Source organism: Ceratotherium simum, chromosome 4 (genome assembly GCF_057802395.1).
Source record: "Ceratotherium simum simum isolate JZ-2026a chromosome 4, ASM5780239v1, whole genome shotgun sequence".
Lineage (NCBI taxonomy): Eukaryota > Metazoa > Chordata > Mammalia > Perissodactyla > Rhinocerotidae > Ceratotherium > Ceratotherium simum.
Window position 1 is genome coordinate 82,036,103 of NC_141903.1, and position 16,143 is coordinate 82,052,245.

General features: G+C 34.6%; 1 long non-coding RNA gene across 1 annotated transcript in view; it reads left to right on the plus strand.

Annotated features, from left to right (window-relative positions):
* LOC147917351 (uncharacterized) overlaps positions 1 to 16,143 on the plus strand; it is a 124,585-nt gene that overhangs the window by 993 nt on the left and 107,449 nt on the right. The window lies entirely within an intron of this gene.

The following is a 16,143-nucleotide window of genomic DNA, read 5'->3' on the forward strand; positions in this document are numbered from 1 at the left end:
CTTTAGCTGCCAGTGCATTTCTCAAAATCCATCGGCTCATTTAAACCTTCAGAGAGAAAATGGCAACTGAGCATGAGTTTTATATTAAAGCAATACTGCAATGACTAGAAGCAATGTGGCATTCCACCATTTCATCAACTGTGCTGTAGCCTGAAAACTTACAAAGGATAAATAAGTCAATTCCTTGTCTTCTCTCTCACCTTACTTTCCAATCCCAAATGGAACACTAACCTTATTTTTGTTATATTATTGAAAGGATTATTTTCATATCCTTTTAAATTACGTCATTTAGATAAATGTTAAGTTTTATCTTTATCCTACTACCTACCCATGATTTTTATTACTCACTATTGTCCTGCTCTAGTATTTCCTTAATATATTACTATTCAGTAGGAAAGTTGTATATATTCAATAAATGGTAGTGTTTTAAAATTCAACGACATTCACCGGGGGAAAAAATTAAAAGAGAAAGAAAACAATAGTGCAGGTTATTCTGGCTACCTTTTTACTCACAAGGTTTATCCCCTGGGTTGAAATTAAAAACAATATTGCTATAACCTTAGTCAGTTTAAGTTCCCTCATGCCTTTCATAGGTTGAGAATCAAATCTAGGCAAGAGTACATCCTAGTGTATGTATTTTAGATTGACAAAATGTTGATAATTGTTGAAGCTGGATGATGTGTACATTGGCCTTCATTGTATTATTCTCTGCATTATGGTATATGTTTTCAATTTTCCGTAATACAAATTAAAACTTAAAATAAAAATGCATGCACACTCAGATGGTCCTCCAAAGAATAAATGATTATTACAAAAAAATCTGGAGAAAATCAAAATACGGTTTTCATCCTACATGGTCTCTAAAATAAGCCGTCCATATCATTAAGTTGTTTCTTGGAAAAAATATAATCTGTTCTATTGTTAAAGGAAATAACAGTTGTGATGGTTAGATTTATGTGTCACCTTGGCTAGGCTATAGTCTCCAGTTCTTCAGTCAAACACTAATCTAGGTGTTGCTGTGGAGGTATTTTGTAGATGTGATTAATATCTATAATCGATTGACTTAATAAAGGAGATTATGTTAGACAATCTGGGGAGGAGGGTTGATTCAGTCAGTTGAAAGGCCTTAAGAACAGAATTGAGGCTTCCCTAAAAGAGAAAGGAATTCCACCTGCATACTCCTTCAGCTCATGCCACAGACTTCCGGCTGCACTTTTCCCTGGCCTGCCATATGGATTTTGAAGTTTCCTAGGCACCTCTTACAATCGCGTAAGCCAATTCTGTAGTTTCTAGGATTGCAAAAGTGAGGAAGCATTATAAAGCTTTAGAGATTTTATGAAGTTCTTACATTTTTATTTGCAGATTCACACAGCTTGGACTGTATTTTAGATGGAGTTAGGCTGAAAAGTCTGTGTATGGGCCCAAATCAAGTATTTTCAAATCATGCAGAGTACACATTTTGTATATAAAAATAACTCCCATAGTTTAAATGCATGCTGAAGTTTAAGAATAATGATCTAGGAAAGGAGAATTAAAAAAATGTCTATTGACAGAGGTCTGAATTTTCAAAACATTTTGCCTTTAAGATAACTTTTATTAAATCCCCAATAGTGACTAGATGATATACACAGAACTATAAACTTGCATACAGGGTTCAAACCGTTCTTTTTAACATTAAGTCTCTTTTACCTTAAGGTAAGGTACATTACTTCTACCTAATAATACATATTAATAGAATTTGATGTTATGAGGAGTAAGCAGAGATGCATCTTACTGAGACAGAAGGAGGGATAATTTCTAATGTTACCAACAGAAGATGAAAATATTTATGACTTGACCTCATAGTACCTCCTGATTTAGCTGATGACAAGAAATGAAACAGAGACCTCATTTTACTTTGGCACTTTAATTCCTGAGGATGAAACTCATCACAATGCACTCCTCACCACCCAGCTTCAAAGAGAAAAGAAAAACTTCACACATTTATGTAAATCTTTCTTCAGCATTAGTAGGCATTAAAATAAAATTTAACAGAATAAACTGCCCCCTTATCACATATGGCGATTGGCATCTCTTAGGGCCTATAAACCAACACATTCTCTTCTACTAACTTGGCATCTGGTTATTGTAGGCTCAAGAAATAAATGTCATTCTTTCCTATTAGCCATTGATTTTACTCGATCTAGGCAATTTTCCATCCTTCTCTCTTGGGACTAACTCCTCAACATGCCTCCAAACTCTGGACAAGATGAGGATAAGTCGCATTACGTTTTACACCTCATTAGCTTTAACAAATACGTAGCTGGCACTTACACAAACACCATCTTACCTGCTGTTCTGTTCCTCACTATATTGCTTTCCTGCTGTTTTTACAGGTGGCATTTAGGCAGTGCTATTCTGAGATATATCATCATTACTACATCGTTGTCACAGACTTGCAGACACAAACCTCGGGACAAAAGTTAACTTAGAAAAAATTGCAATCAGAATATCAGAAGTTCACATAGCACAACATGGAAAATAAGTATGTATTTAAGACTACCAACACCTACCAAAATCATTGGAAAGGTATCACCTTTGCCTTCTCTCTACCCAAATTATTGTTTTGCTCTTAAACAGTTTAATGTGAATTTGGCATATTTGTTAATGCACTGAAGTTCTCTCTCTCTCTTTTTTAATAAGCGTAGAGTATGCTATCATCAGTACTAAAAGAGTACACTTTGCTCCACTTTCACATATCATTTTGATGTAGCTGTTTGGATTTCTGCCACTGCTTAGTGTTAACCTGTAATGGTTATCAATAGTTGAAAACAAATTTTAAGGTGTCTCTTTTTAGGGTTAGAGTGAAAATTTAAAACCAGGCATTTAATTTGAAAAAAGGTGAAGCGAGATGCAAAGTTAAATGGAGATCAACCCTTTCCAAAACAAACAAGCAACAAAATGAGTAAAATAAACTCCCTTCTCTTTCCTTTGATCAATTAACTAATTCATTCATTAAGTAAATAATTATTCCTATCATGTGCCTGGCCCTGGGGATCCAATAAGGCAGATATGACCCATTCCATATGAAACCAGCTCCTTGAAGCAGTGGGTTGAAACTGTGGAAGTGAGATTAGTGAAGTTAGGTCAAGCTTCCATTGTTAAGGGAAGGACAGTAGTAAAAACAAGCTGTGCCCTAGGCGTATAGATTTCATTGTCCTGGTCTTGCTGGTAAGATAGCCATCATTTCCATAGTTAAGTTCAGAGTTGAGTGTAGGTCTCGCTTTGGTCAGCAGTCTGACATAGAAATAGACAAGGATCTGAATAGAGACTGAGGCTCTGAAGAACTATCCCCCACCTCCCATACTTTCTCTTTCTTCTCCTAAACACTCTCCTCTGGGACTCTCTGTCGTTAGCACATAGGGAGAATTTTCTGGGAAAATATTGCATGGCCAGCAGCATCTCACCCCTGACAGAGGGTTTCTGGACAGATATCATGCAACTCAGTATAACTTAGCCAACTCAGCTGCCCCAGTGTGTGAAACCCATTAGTATTGTCTGCTGTAATTAAAACTTTAGATTATATCCCTTGCATTCTGCATGATCTCTCAGCTTTCCTTTTGTGCCACATGCTAAATATGACACTACTCACTTGCCCTCATCAGGGAAAATACCCATTTCTCCTTTATTTTAAATGCTTCTCTGACAACAAAATAGGAAACAAAAAAGGAATGAGTGAAAAGTGCCCAAAACTTGTCCTTGTTAAATTGGCCCAAGAAAAAATCAACATGATGGAACTTGAAAACAACTGGAGTCAAATGACCATATTAAAAATTCCAGTTTCTTCATTTCCAATGATTCCATGCAAGTCTGGCTGAAGGTAAATTCTAATTTGAGAAAAACAAACAAACAAAACAAAAAAACGCTGCTGTCACAGCTAGTTAATGCATGCCATTCCATTGAATATTATTTTGTGTGTTAGCTAGAAATTAACTTTTTGTCTTTGAGTGTATAAAAACAAAAACCCAAAATGTTCCTGCTGCCCTTCTGCCACTTGAGATTAGGTGGTCTCCATAGGAGCTGTCAAACTTACCACCCCCCTCGCCCCCTCCAGCGCCATTATCTCCAAAAAATCAAGCACTTGTCTTCGTCCTTTTCTGGAAGGAAGGAACATGCCATTTTCAGTGTCTGTGAGTTGCTTCTTCCAAAGAGCAATCAATTATTGATTGTGTGAGATTTCATAAATAAAGCCAAATGTAAGCAGGAGATTAATCATTCATTTCTAGTTCACCTTGAGAGAACAGTACAATGATAACAGAAGCAAAACATTGACTGTGTTTCCTGTTCATTCTGTGCAAGTTCAGCAGGTGCATGCTCTATTCAGTTCATAAGGATTCTTGCACTGTCAGCTGAGACATTTGGTGATGAAAATCACTCAGGTAGGGAAAAAAGCACAGCTTGAGAGTCCCTACTATGGATCAGCAGCTTTGTATACTTATATGGGTTACTGTGTCAAACATCAGTTCCTCCTTCTGTTTTTAAAAAATAAGGCTTACCTGACTGCTTCTGATCCTGATCACATTACGTCCTTGCCATGTGACCTTGGGCAAATTTTTTTACCCTTCAAAATGGGGATATTACAGGAAATTATTTCATAGGATTGTTGTGAGAACACACAACACATATACTTTATCACTCAGGGCTCAACTAGAGAAGCAGAACCAGTAGGAGATATAAACATACATATATATTAATGCATTTGTTACAATGAATTGGTCTTACATAATTGTAGGAGTTAGTTAAGCAGTCCCTGTAAGACTGTTGTCTCCACATCTGATGCCAGAGCTCACAGACAACAGGGCAGGCAGTCAGGAACGAAGATGAATGCAAAGTGGGGAAGATCAAGGGCAGGCTGGAACCCACAAGCACAAGTTGGAGCCCCACTGGGGCCCGAGTCTAGTCTTATTGCCCGGACCTTGGTGACAAGGGTGTCTTGCATATGCTGGGGCCCTTTGTCACAGAGATAAACACACACACCTGGTCTAAGAGTGAGAGAAGCTGATGGCTGATCCCGAGAAGGGAGAGCAATTGCACGCCCAGCTGCTGCTTCACAACAATGAAGCGCATCCGCTGACCAGCAACACTGTGTTCTTGTGCTACAGAATGGCGGCTCTTCCCTTTTGCTTTCCAGATCTCCCAAAAACCTCCTTGTGGCCTCCCTGAACCAGAAATATACAAGAATGTGAATTCCAGGAAATGCAGTTCATCCTAGCCAAGTTGACACACTATAACAGCATCTCACACATGTGCACATACACTACATTTACAAGTATGTTCTGGTATTTGGGATTTTTTTGACTAACCCGTAGTGTCTGTTGCATTATTGTTTTTTTAAATTTAGTTATTTTCACCCAGGAATTTAGTAAGATTCAGAACAGATTTTACGAGTAAGAGGTGATGGAGAAGAGGGCTTGTCAAATTAAACAACAAGGTAGTCAGACTTAGGACAACTATCAGTTGCCGTAAAGTCACTACTTATAATGGATTTGTTATTTAAAATAAACTTCAAAGTTACCAAAAATCCATTAAAAGTTGAAATTTCTAATATTTGTAAATCAGAGGCAGTTTCTGCCTCTCTACCAATTAAGAGAAAGTGTACCCAAGAAATCCCACTTTTAGCTCTCTTACATAGCAAGTCCAGGAATGTGGTTCCAACTTCTGAGTGCTTATTTTCTCAATCATTTTCCAAGTGGATAGATTTTATTTTGAGACAGAGATTCATTTTACTCATGGATTCTGTACAGAGCCACTTTATTCTTGCTGAGGGGAAGAGTCCTTTGCTGTTAGAGACAGAGTAAACTTATCGTTAACTGCTCAATTAAGTTTATCTTCAGTTGAACAAGTGTAAATTCAGGTACTCTGACATCGTGTTAAACCGTTTAACCTTTCATGATTGTTAGTTTTATTCTTCAATGAACAGTGTTAGCTCTTGTTCTTTAATAGTAATATAGTGACTCTTTAGTTCAATTCTTCTAATTTACTCTTAAAATAATATCTGCTTCATTTTGGCCCATTGTGCTTGGGGATCCTCATGGACTTGAGGAAACTTCACAGTCAAAAGCCCTGAATGCTTAGAACAGAGTTTCAATATAGTCTCTATAACAGCAGCTGAGATACTTTTTTTAAAAAAAGTATTCAGATCCTATAGAATGGGCTTAAGATTTACAATACGTTCTATTATGGAGACCAGGGTCTGCATTTTTAACAAACCCGAGGTTTTTTACGACTGCAATCTGAGAACATTATTTTAGAAAATAGTGTTGTGTCAAGTTAGGGCTGGCCACAGAAAGAGAGAGAGATATGTAGATGTGTATAGATGCAGCAGGAGAAGGGAATTCCCAAAGAGAGTGTGAGGAATGTCCAGGAAATATCTTTCTCTATCACGAATTTTTGCCTAACAACCTTTGACATCTGCTTGCTTAGTGCATTTTGAGTTGCAGAATCAATTGGTAGTAGACCAGGCTTGGTTTCTGGGAGTCTACTAAGAATAATAACTCAGACAGTATTTGTTACTGAACAATATTTGCTCTTAGCACTTTATAGAAAATATATTCTTGCAGAGGCCAGAGCTGTTGAACTATTGCGCAAGAAATGAGTAATCGTCGTGTTTAGATAGTCAGGGGTCATTTAGGTCAAAACTGGAAGTTACTCAAGGGCTTCAGTTTTGTTTACTTCTTGAATGTAGCAATTTACAATGTAATCTTTGTGTACCTTTCCAAACTTTTTCTTAAGGCCTATCATTTTCTTAACTGTTAAGTTTAGATATATTTACCATCTCTCATTTTCAATTGTTCATTATACTTACTATAATGGTTTCAGGAGAAATATGGTATGAAAACATAAAGCAAAGCCATTTGAAAATACAAACTCCTGTTTATAGTGATTTAGGAGAAAAGAAAAACAAAATAAAAAAAAAAACATGCAAGCAAATATCCATCAAATTATACCACTGCTTAAAAAATCCACTAGATATATTGTTTAAAGATCTGATTTTTATGCAGCATATTATGACTCAGAGAATAGAGATAACAGTTTCCACTAAATGAGAACCAATTAACACATATGGGACATTTCATTCTTAAATAGTTTCTGTTATGCCCTTGCTTATAGAGGTTTGTCTATTGGAACTAGTCAGACACTTAAATTGTAAAATAAAGGTTAAGATGTTATATTATGTATGATTTGAAGCAATTTTTTGAAAAAGTTTAATTTAACTGCTTTCTACTGTTTTAATATCTTTTATTGTTCCATTTTATATGTATCCAATATTTTTGAATGCTCATTAGTCTAGATAATTGCTGTGTCATATGTATATTACTTTATTTAATCTTCACAGCACCCCAGAAACTTATGTAAAGAGGTACGTTCACCCATAGCCACGGTATAAATAAGAAATAATAAAATAAACTGAAATAAAATTATTAAATACCATATAAGCTTTCAAAGTTTTACTAATATGTATTTTCATCCTGTTTGCTTAAAAATAAGGCTTTGAGTAACCACTTAGTCAAAGTAATGAATATCTTTGCTCTTTTTTTTTAATTCTTTTTTTATTCTTTGATCTCTAGTGCACAAAATTGAATTAATCCTACTCCTCGAATCAATGCTTATTATGAACAGTGGTCTGAGCAAGGCCATGCTCTTACTTCGTTTTTCTGTGCCTGTTTGTCTCTACTCCCATTCCAATTTTTCTTCTGTTTCTTTAGGCAGTTATTCTAGTATACTTATTATGTATCTTTTAGTTTATATATATTCTTGTAAATTGTATCTTATGTCCTATTCATATGCATTTATTCTGGTAAATGATATGTTACTGATCTCCTTTTCCATTTTTTCTCCACTTAGTATTATGTTAAAAAATTCTATCCACCTATATTGCTATGCCTAAAGTGAATCCATTGCATGAACTGTTCCTAATACTCCATGTGTTTGTCTATAGTATTTTACCTTTCTGCTATCTCATTGGTGAACACTGAGCTTTTTTTAACTCATCAATACTACAAATAATTCTGCGTTGAATATTGCTGAGTATATTTGCCTTTGGGGCATATACTCTAAAGCCAAATGCTGGGTTGCAGGCTATCTTACAAGATGGTACTAGATGGCTCTCCAGATGACCAGCCTATATTCCCACCTACAATCCATGCTAGTTTCAGTATTCCCACTTCTCCTCAATAAATACTATTTTCAGCTTTTTAATCTTTACCAGTTTAAGAAATCTAAGGTGATTCCTCATTTTTGTTTTGATTTGCAGGTTTATTATTAAAATTATAAGCACTCCTTCATATTCTCATAAGCCTTTTGTATATCTTCCTCAGTAAATGTCTTGATCATACCTTTCACCTGATTTTCAGTTGTGTTTGCTATTTTATTCATGTTGATTGGCAGGAGTTCATGTATATTCTAGATGTTAATCTTTATTTTATATTTGACAAATATTCTCACCCATTCTCAATTAACTTTCTTATTAAGAGGTTTAGAATTTTCTACTTGTAATCAATGTACAAAAATTTTGCTAGGGGCAGGCCCTGTGGCTTAGCGGTTAAGTGCGTGCGCTCCGCTGCTGGCAGCCTGGGTTCGGATCCCAGGTGCGCACCGACGTACCGCTTGTCAGGCCATGTTGTAGCAGCGTCCCATACAAAATGGAAGAAGATGGGCATGGATGTTAGCTCAGGGCCAGTCTTCCTCAGCAAAAAGAGGAGGATTGGCATGGACGTTAGCTCAGGGCTGATCTTCCTCACAAAAAAAAGTATAAATAAAAACAAAAATTTTGCTATATATTTAGGTTTTTCCTTCTCTCGCCCAACAGGGGGTCTATGAACAATTTAGTCTAAGATCTTCAAATTTACCTAAATCTGGCAAATTTTTACTCCATAATTGCACTATTTCTTCATTTCTATTGTTATTTTTCTCTTTAAGATTTCCATATTATTTGGATATTTATGCTTCTGTTCTCTATATTTTTAAATTTTTCTTTTGTTTTCTATATCTCTTTACTCTATCCCAACATCTTCTGTGAAATTTACCCCATATGATCATTAAACTCACAAATTCATTTTTCAACTATATCCATCCCACAATTTATCTTTTCTATTGTTATTTATTTCATTAGCATTTAACTTGCTAATATCTTCCTTTTCCTCATTACATATACTTATCATGTTTATTTTAAATTATTTGTTCACTGCTTCTGGAATTCTTCTTCAGGTGATATATATTGTCCGGTTTCTGTTTTTCTTTTGAAGTACTTATATTCTTCACTTGTCTTGTATTTTGTCCTGTGAGTTCCTATTCTCCTGGAGATAGCAGCTTTTCTCTTTTGGTAATGTGTGTTGGGAAAGGGCTAATGACACACTTTGTTAATTTGTGCAAAAACGTTTAATGTTAATATGTGTTATAAAGGAAAACTAAATTTTAATACATTCTAGGTGTTTTTATTTTGTTTGGCAGTTTTAATTTTCTGAACTGGTAGATGTCTTCATAGTAATATCTGCTAAAGAAGGTCAGAGTATCTGTAACAGGCCTTGTGCTAAGGATTTAATCTACAATATTGTAGGATTTAACCTACAATAACTAGGATTGTATTTAATGGCAACAATCAAATAACTGGCTAGTCCAGACATAAATAAGTAAGATATTTATTTAATACAAAAATTTCTGCAGGTAGGCTGTTTGGGGCTTGTGCAAGCCACAAAAGTTTCAAAAAGGGACTTTGTTCCTTCTGTCTTCTTATTCCAATTTAGCTTTTAGCTTTCATCCACAGGATGATAAGATAGCCTCTGAACTTCTGTTAGTCAAACCCATTTTTGATATTTCACATGGGAATCATGGAACAGGGCTAATGATAAAGGGCCAAATGAGATATCAGGTGAGTCTGTGCATTATATAAACTTTCCTGGCAATGTTACTGAATATCTTTATCTTATATCATGTTGGCTAAACTTGAGTCACATAGCTACTCATACTTGTAAAAGAAACTTGGAGGACCAAGGCAGCAAGGGAGTATCCCCACTTTTGTTACCAATGAAAACACAAGAGACTGGGGCTTTGCAAGACTCCATACATGTTACCTCACTGGATCCTTATACAAACTTGGTGAAGTATGCATGTAGCATCTACATTGGTGCTATGGATTTTTGAGTGTTAGAATACTATTCTTTCCCATTATTTTATTATCCTACAAAGACCAGCATCAGGAATAATATCATAAATATTAAATTTTTGCTTGTGCGTGGGTCCAAGAAGCACAGAATAGAAGTGGGAGAGACTACTTTACCACAGGAACCGTGGAGGAGATTCTCTTTGATTTTACTTTGAAAAGCCGATATGAGAGGAACTGAATAAGGTGTGATGACTAAATGCAATGTACTATCCTGGATTGCATCCTGGAACAGAAAAAGGACATTAGGTGAAAACCAAGGAAATCGAAATAAAGTGTTGGTGCTTTGGTTAATAATAACGTATCAATATTGGTCTATTAATTGTAACCAACGTACCATACTAATGTGAGCTGTACCATACTAATGTAAGATGTTAACTCTCTGTACTATCTTTTCAATTTTTCTGTAAATCTAAAATAGTTCTAAAAATAAAGTTTATTTAAAAGGAAAAGTAGATCTAGATGGAGCTGAGGTTGAACTGTGGCAGCCATAAGATGTGCCTTGAATTCTTCCACCCCAGCTGAATCACCCTGAAACCCATTGCTCATTTGCTCCCAGCCAGTGCCTGGGCATGGCAGGGATACTAAGCAGTCTAGGAGACGTGGGACTCTTCCAATGGGAGACATTCATCTGAGAACTCTCTGATGGCCCAGCTCAACTTTCTTTAGACTCTACTACATTCTAGGACATTTCTACTTAATCTTCTATCCATGTCTTTTGCACACAGTGTCAGACTTGTGTTGCCTGATGGTTCTTTAGATCCCAGCCGTCTCTCAGTTTTCTCTCACTCATAGGTATCCTAATAAAATCTTTGCGTACTTAATCCTATCTTAGCATCTGCTTCTCAGAAGACCTGTCCTAGCACACAGAATAAACCACAGAAATCACGTGATTGCTTCATGAGATGAAAAACAACAAAAATCTACAAAATTCAACACATGTTAATGAGAAAAACTCTCAGAAAACTAGGATTTTAAAGAAACTACTTCAACCTGATAAAGGGCAGCTGTAGAAACTTAAAAGTTAGCATCTTATTTAATGGCGAAATATTGAACATTTTCCCCCTTTGATTAGGAATAAGGCAAGGGATATCTACTCTCGCTATTTTTATTCAGTGTTGTAATAGAGATCCTAGTTATTGTAATAAGGAAAGAAAGAAAAGGATTAACATCAAAAAAGAATAAGCAACTTTTTCTCTATTTGCAGACAGCATGATTGTTTGCATAGAATATCTTTAAGAGTGTACAAAACTAGTATGAGAACTAATATTTGAATTTAGCGAGTCACAGGATACAAGGTTAATGTAAAATACATCAGTTGTGCCTTTAAATACTAGCAGCAAAACATTGGAAAATATAATTTTAAAATATTTACAATTTTACCAAAATCATAAAATAATTAGGAATAAATTCAAAAAATATTTTCAGGACCTTTATACTGAAAATTACAGAATAGTACTGAGACAAGTTGTAAAAGGCCTAAAGAAATAATGTGCAAAGGTATGTAGAAATGCAAATAAATTAGAATAGCAAAATTAATTTTCCAAAAAACAAAGTTGGAAGATTTACTTAATTTCAAGACTTACTATAAAGGCATAGTAATCAATACAGTGTAGTGTAGGTGAAAGAATAAGTGTATAGATAAATGAAATAAAATGAATATTCCAGAAATAGATCCAAACGTTTGTGGTCAAGTGATTCTTGACAGTTACTAAGGCAATTCCATGGGGAAAGAAAAATCTTTTCAACATATGGTGTTAAAATAATGAGATATTCATTATAGAAAAAATATATTATCGGCCATTGTTGTAGGCAGAATAATGCTCTCCCAAAGAAGTCCATATGTGTATCCCTGGAACTTGTATGTTACCCTGCATGACAAAAGAGACTTAGTGGGTGTGATCAAGGCTAAAGACCTTGAAATGGAGAAATAATCCTGGATTGTCCAAGTGGCTCAGTCTAATCACGTGAATCCTCAAAAGTGAAAAACTTTCCCTGCCTGAGTTGGAAAGAGATGTGACATGCAAAGGACTCCACTTGCCATTGCTGGCATTGAAGTTGGAGAAAAGGTGCCATAAGTCAAGGAATGTGGACATCCTCTGGAAGTTGGGGATAGTCCTCAGCTGAAAGCCAGCAGAGAGACAGGGACGTCAATCCTATAACTACAAGGAACTGAATTTGACCAAGAACTCAAGTGAGTAAGAAAACATTTTCACCCAGAGCCTCCAGAAAGGAATGCAGCTGTGCCAAAACCTTGGTCTACCCAGTGAGATCCATGTCAGATTTCTGACATTCAGAACTCTAAGATAATAATTTTATATTGTTTAAGCCACAAAATGTGTAATATTTTATTATGACAGCAATAGAAAATTAATGTAACCATACTAAAAAAGTTAACTTGGAATGTATCAGAGAACTAAATACAAAATAAAAAACACTAAAACTCTTAGAAGAAGGCATAAAGGAAAATCTTGACATATTTGGATAGGCAAAGATTTCATAGACAACAACAAATGCATGAAACCTAAAAGAACTGAAATAACAAAATTCAGATTTATCCAAATTAGAAGTGTTTGCTCTTCAGTAGTTAACATTAAGAAATCGATAACTCTCAGATTTGTAGAAAATATTTACAATACATATATCTGACAAAGGATATAAAAGATACTCAATAACAAGCCAAAAATCAATTAAAATAGTAAATTATTTGATCAAAAGACGTACAAGATGGCCAGCAATTGCAAGACAATATGCTTAATCTCATTTAAATTTCATGGATTTGAAAATTAAAACCACGATGAAATACCACTACACATCTGTTAGAATGGCTACAATTAAAGAGAGTGACCATGGCAAATGTTGGTGAGATGTAGTGGAGCTGGACTGTAATGCACTGCTGGTGAAACGTAAAATGGTACAACCACTTTGGAAAACCCTTTGTCAGTTTCTTAGAAAAGTTAAGCATACATCTACCACAGGACCCAGCCATTCTCCTTTCTAGGTATTTCCCCAAGAGAAATAAAAACATATCCACACAAACACTTGTACAGAAATGTGTACAGAAGCTTTATTTAGAATATACAAAACCAAAAACAATCTAAATGTCCATCAATAATTGAATGGAAAAATAGAATATGATATCTCCATACAACTGAATTCTCCATACAACTGAATACTCCTCAGCAATAAAAAGGAAACAGCTATGATAAAACATGGATGAATCTCAAAATCATTATGCTGACTGAAAGAAGACAAAACATGAAAATATATACTATACAATTCCATTTATATAAAACAAAAGCTAATATATAGTGATAGAAACAGATCAGTGTTTCTTGCTGCTGAGGGTGAGGTGGGAGTTATGGACCGAAAAGGACTATGAGGAACCTTTCGAGGAAGATGGAAAGGTCTGTATCTTTATGGTATATGGCTGTAAGAACCCCTCAAATTGTACATTTTAACTGGATACAGCTTATGGTCCCCTCAGTAAAGTTGATATGGAAAAAAAGAATAGACTGAGCTAGAAAGAAGGTAAATTCTGGGCAAAAGAGTTTGCTATAGTGGAAAAGCATGAGCTTTAGAATCCGGTACGCCTGAGCACCTCTAAAACCTATTCACTTTGAAACTTTAGAGTTACTTAACTCTCTGATTTTCAGCTTAATCATTTCCAAGTAACATTGGAAAAATAATCTAGCAGTGTTGTTTTAAAATTTAAATAAGAACACATGTTAAAATACCTAACAAAGAATCATGTATGTATGGGTACTTATAACATTTTTGTAAACTTGCCTTATTTTTACTAGGTGGGTGACACAAATTGTATATGATTTCAGATATGAATTTGCTTAATTTATAGTTTTATACAATTTAAATCATTTAAAAATTAAAAGAGCTAATTCACTTTCATTATAAACCTCACTAACATTTTATCTATGTTTAAATGAACTGGTAATTCATTCCTCTCATCTTCCAGTACACTTATTCCTAATTTTCTTATATTCAGCTGCCAAGATCTTATTTGTTTCTATTAGAATGAAATAAACTTAGTCACCTTGATCACTACCATGATCAATGTCAACCTTGTATTATTTGTCTCATATATTGGCATCTGCTAAGAATTGGAATTACAAGATCATTTAAATATAAGAAAGGGTTGGATATTGTAAGCAATCTGTTAAGCAACCATTGCATTACCATCTGAGCTGCTGTATTCAATAAACATGTTTCTGCTCTAAGAATATGATTGTCCTATGAACTCAATTTATTCTACCCTATGTAGATGATTAGAGGACACCAGGAGATTTGTACTTTTATTCTATGATTGGGATCTCACAGGGACATCCATTAAATTATCTTTCAAGGCCCAATTTAAATAACAACTTCTCTTGAAACTTCCTCTGGCCTTCTCTACAAAAAGAAGAAAACACTGTAATTTAAGTACTAAGACCTTAAAGATGTCTAATCCATTTCCTTTATTTAGGAAATATCTTTAGAGAAGTAAAATTATTTGTCCAAAGGAAAACAGCCATATTACGTCAAAGCTAGGACTGGGATACAAATTCACTATGCCCAGTACAATCCAGTATAATATTAACTCACTATACCATACTGACATTTTTACATCTTCTGGAGTAATATAGCCATTTGCTTTTCCATTTATTTTCTACTTAGCATGTACCTTATTTAGAATACATAATTTGATGCTGTAAATAAGAAATGTTCCAAATAGTGACTTAAGATAGCTGTTTATTTCACTGTTTATTGAAACTCATGTTTCAAAACAGAGGTGAGATATCTGGGGCTTGTTAGCTGATGACCCTGACCTCGCTCACATGTGTTTTCAATTTTGGAGTCCAAGATGACTATTTGACCACTGTCATAGCCCAAAGAGTTTGAAAGGATAAAGATGAAGTGACAGACAAGCAATTGCCTATAGGGTGACCATGCAGAAGTTGCACACGCCACTTTGTCTCATATTCTGTTGGTTGCATGGTCACAACTAGATGGAAGAGAAGGGAAAAATGAAATCTCCAGCTCAGTGATTGATCCTTAATAAAACCAGAAATTATATCATGACAAGAAAGAAGAATGCAAAGTGACAAATAAATTAGCAATGTCTATCACAGAATTCTGTATATCAGTGACCTTCAATCTTTTTTTGTGGCAAAACTCTGAAAGAATTTTGAAAAAAAAAAGAGTACCTTTATCACATTTCTAAGTTAGCATAGAAAAATATATCATAAATTTACAGTGTTGCGACGGTTATAAATTCCAGCATATTAGAAATACTGACATTTAAATAATGTTTTGATATTCAGTATCATCCATTTAAAAATACTTGTCGAAGTTCTCCTTTAACAATCAACATTTTATATCATTTTTCTCCTTGAATTTATATGTCTTTTCTACCTTTACCATAAAATCGTATTCTAATATATTTATATTTTCAAGCCTTTTACTAATCACACTTTATAGTTTATTACCAAAAAACTATATACAAAATTTGAATTTTTTTTCTGTGCTCATGTGGTTCAAAGTTCAGTTTTTTCCTAGGATATCCTAATCGTTATTATAAGTACATAACTGATTAAATTATGCATTGCTATAATTATTAGTTATAAAAAAGATTTTAAAAATTTCTCAGTTGAATGGAGTTATTTTCCTTTCTAAAATTATCTGTGGATTAATGTCACTTATTGCTCAATTGAGACATAATTCAGGATGGATATAAATCCTATTTTTACATTGTGTATATATTAATAATTATAAACCATTGTAGCAAAAATGTAGATGAAGGTGGAAAGAATGTTGTTCAAAAGCAATGTCACTCAATTCTTTGAACACCTCAGTTATATGCCAAAAAATCCACATTGTGACATATTATCACATATTTTGAATAATCTATCAATTGAAAAGTCTATGAGGTACTTTCTTAATTCATTGAA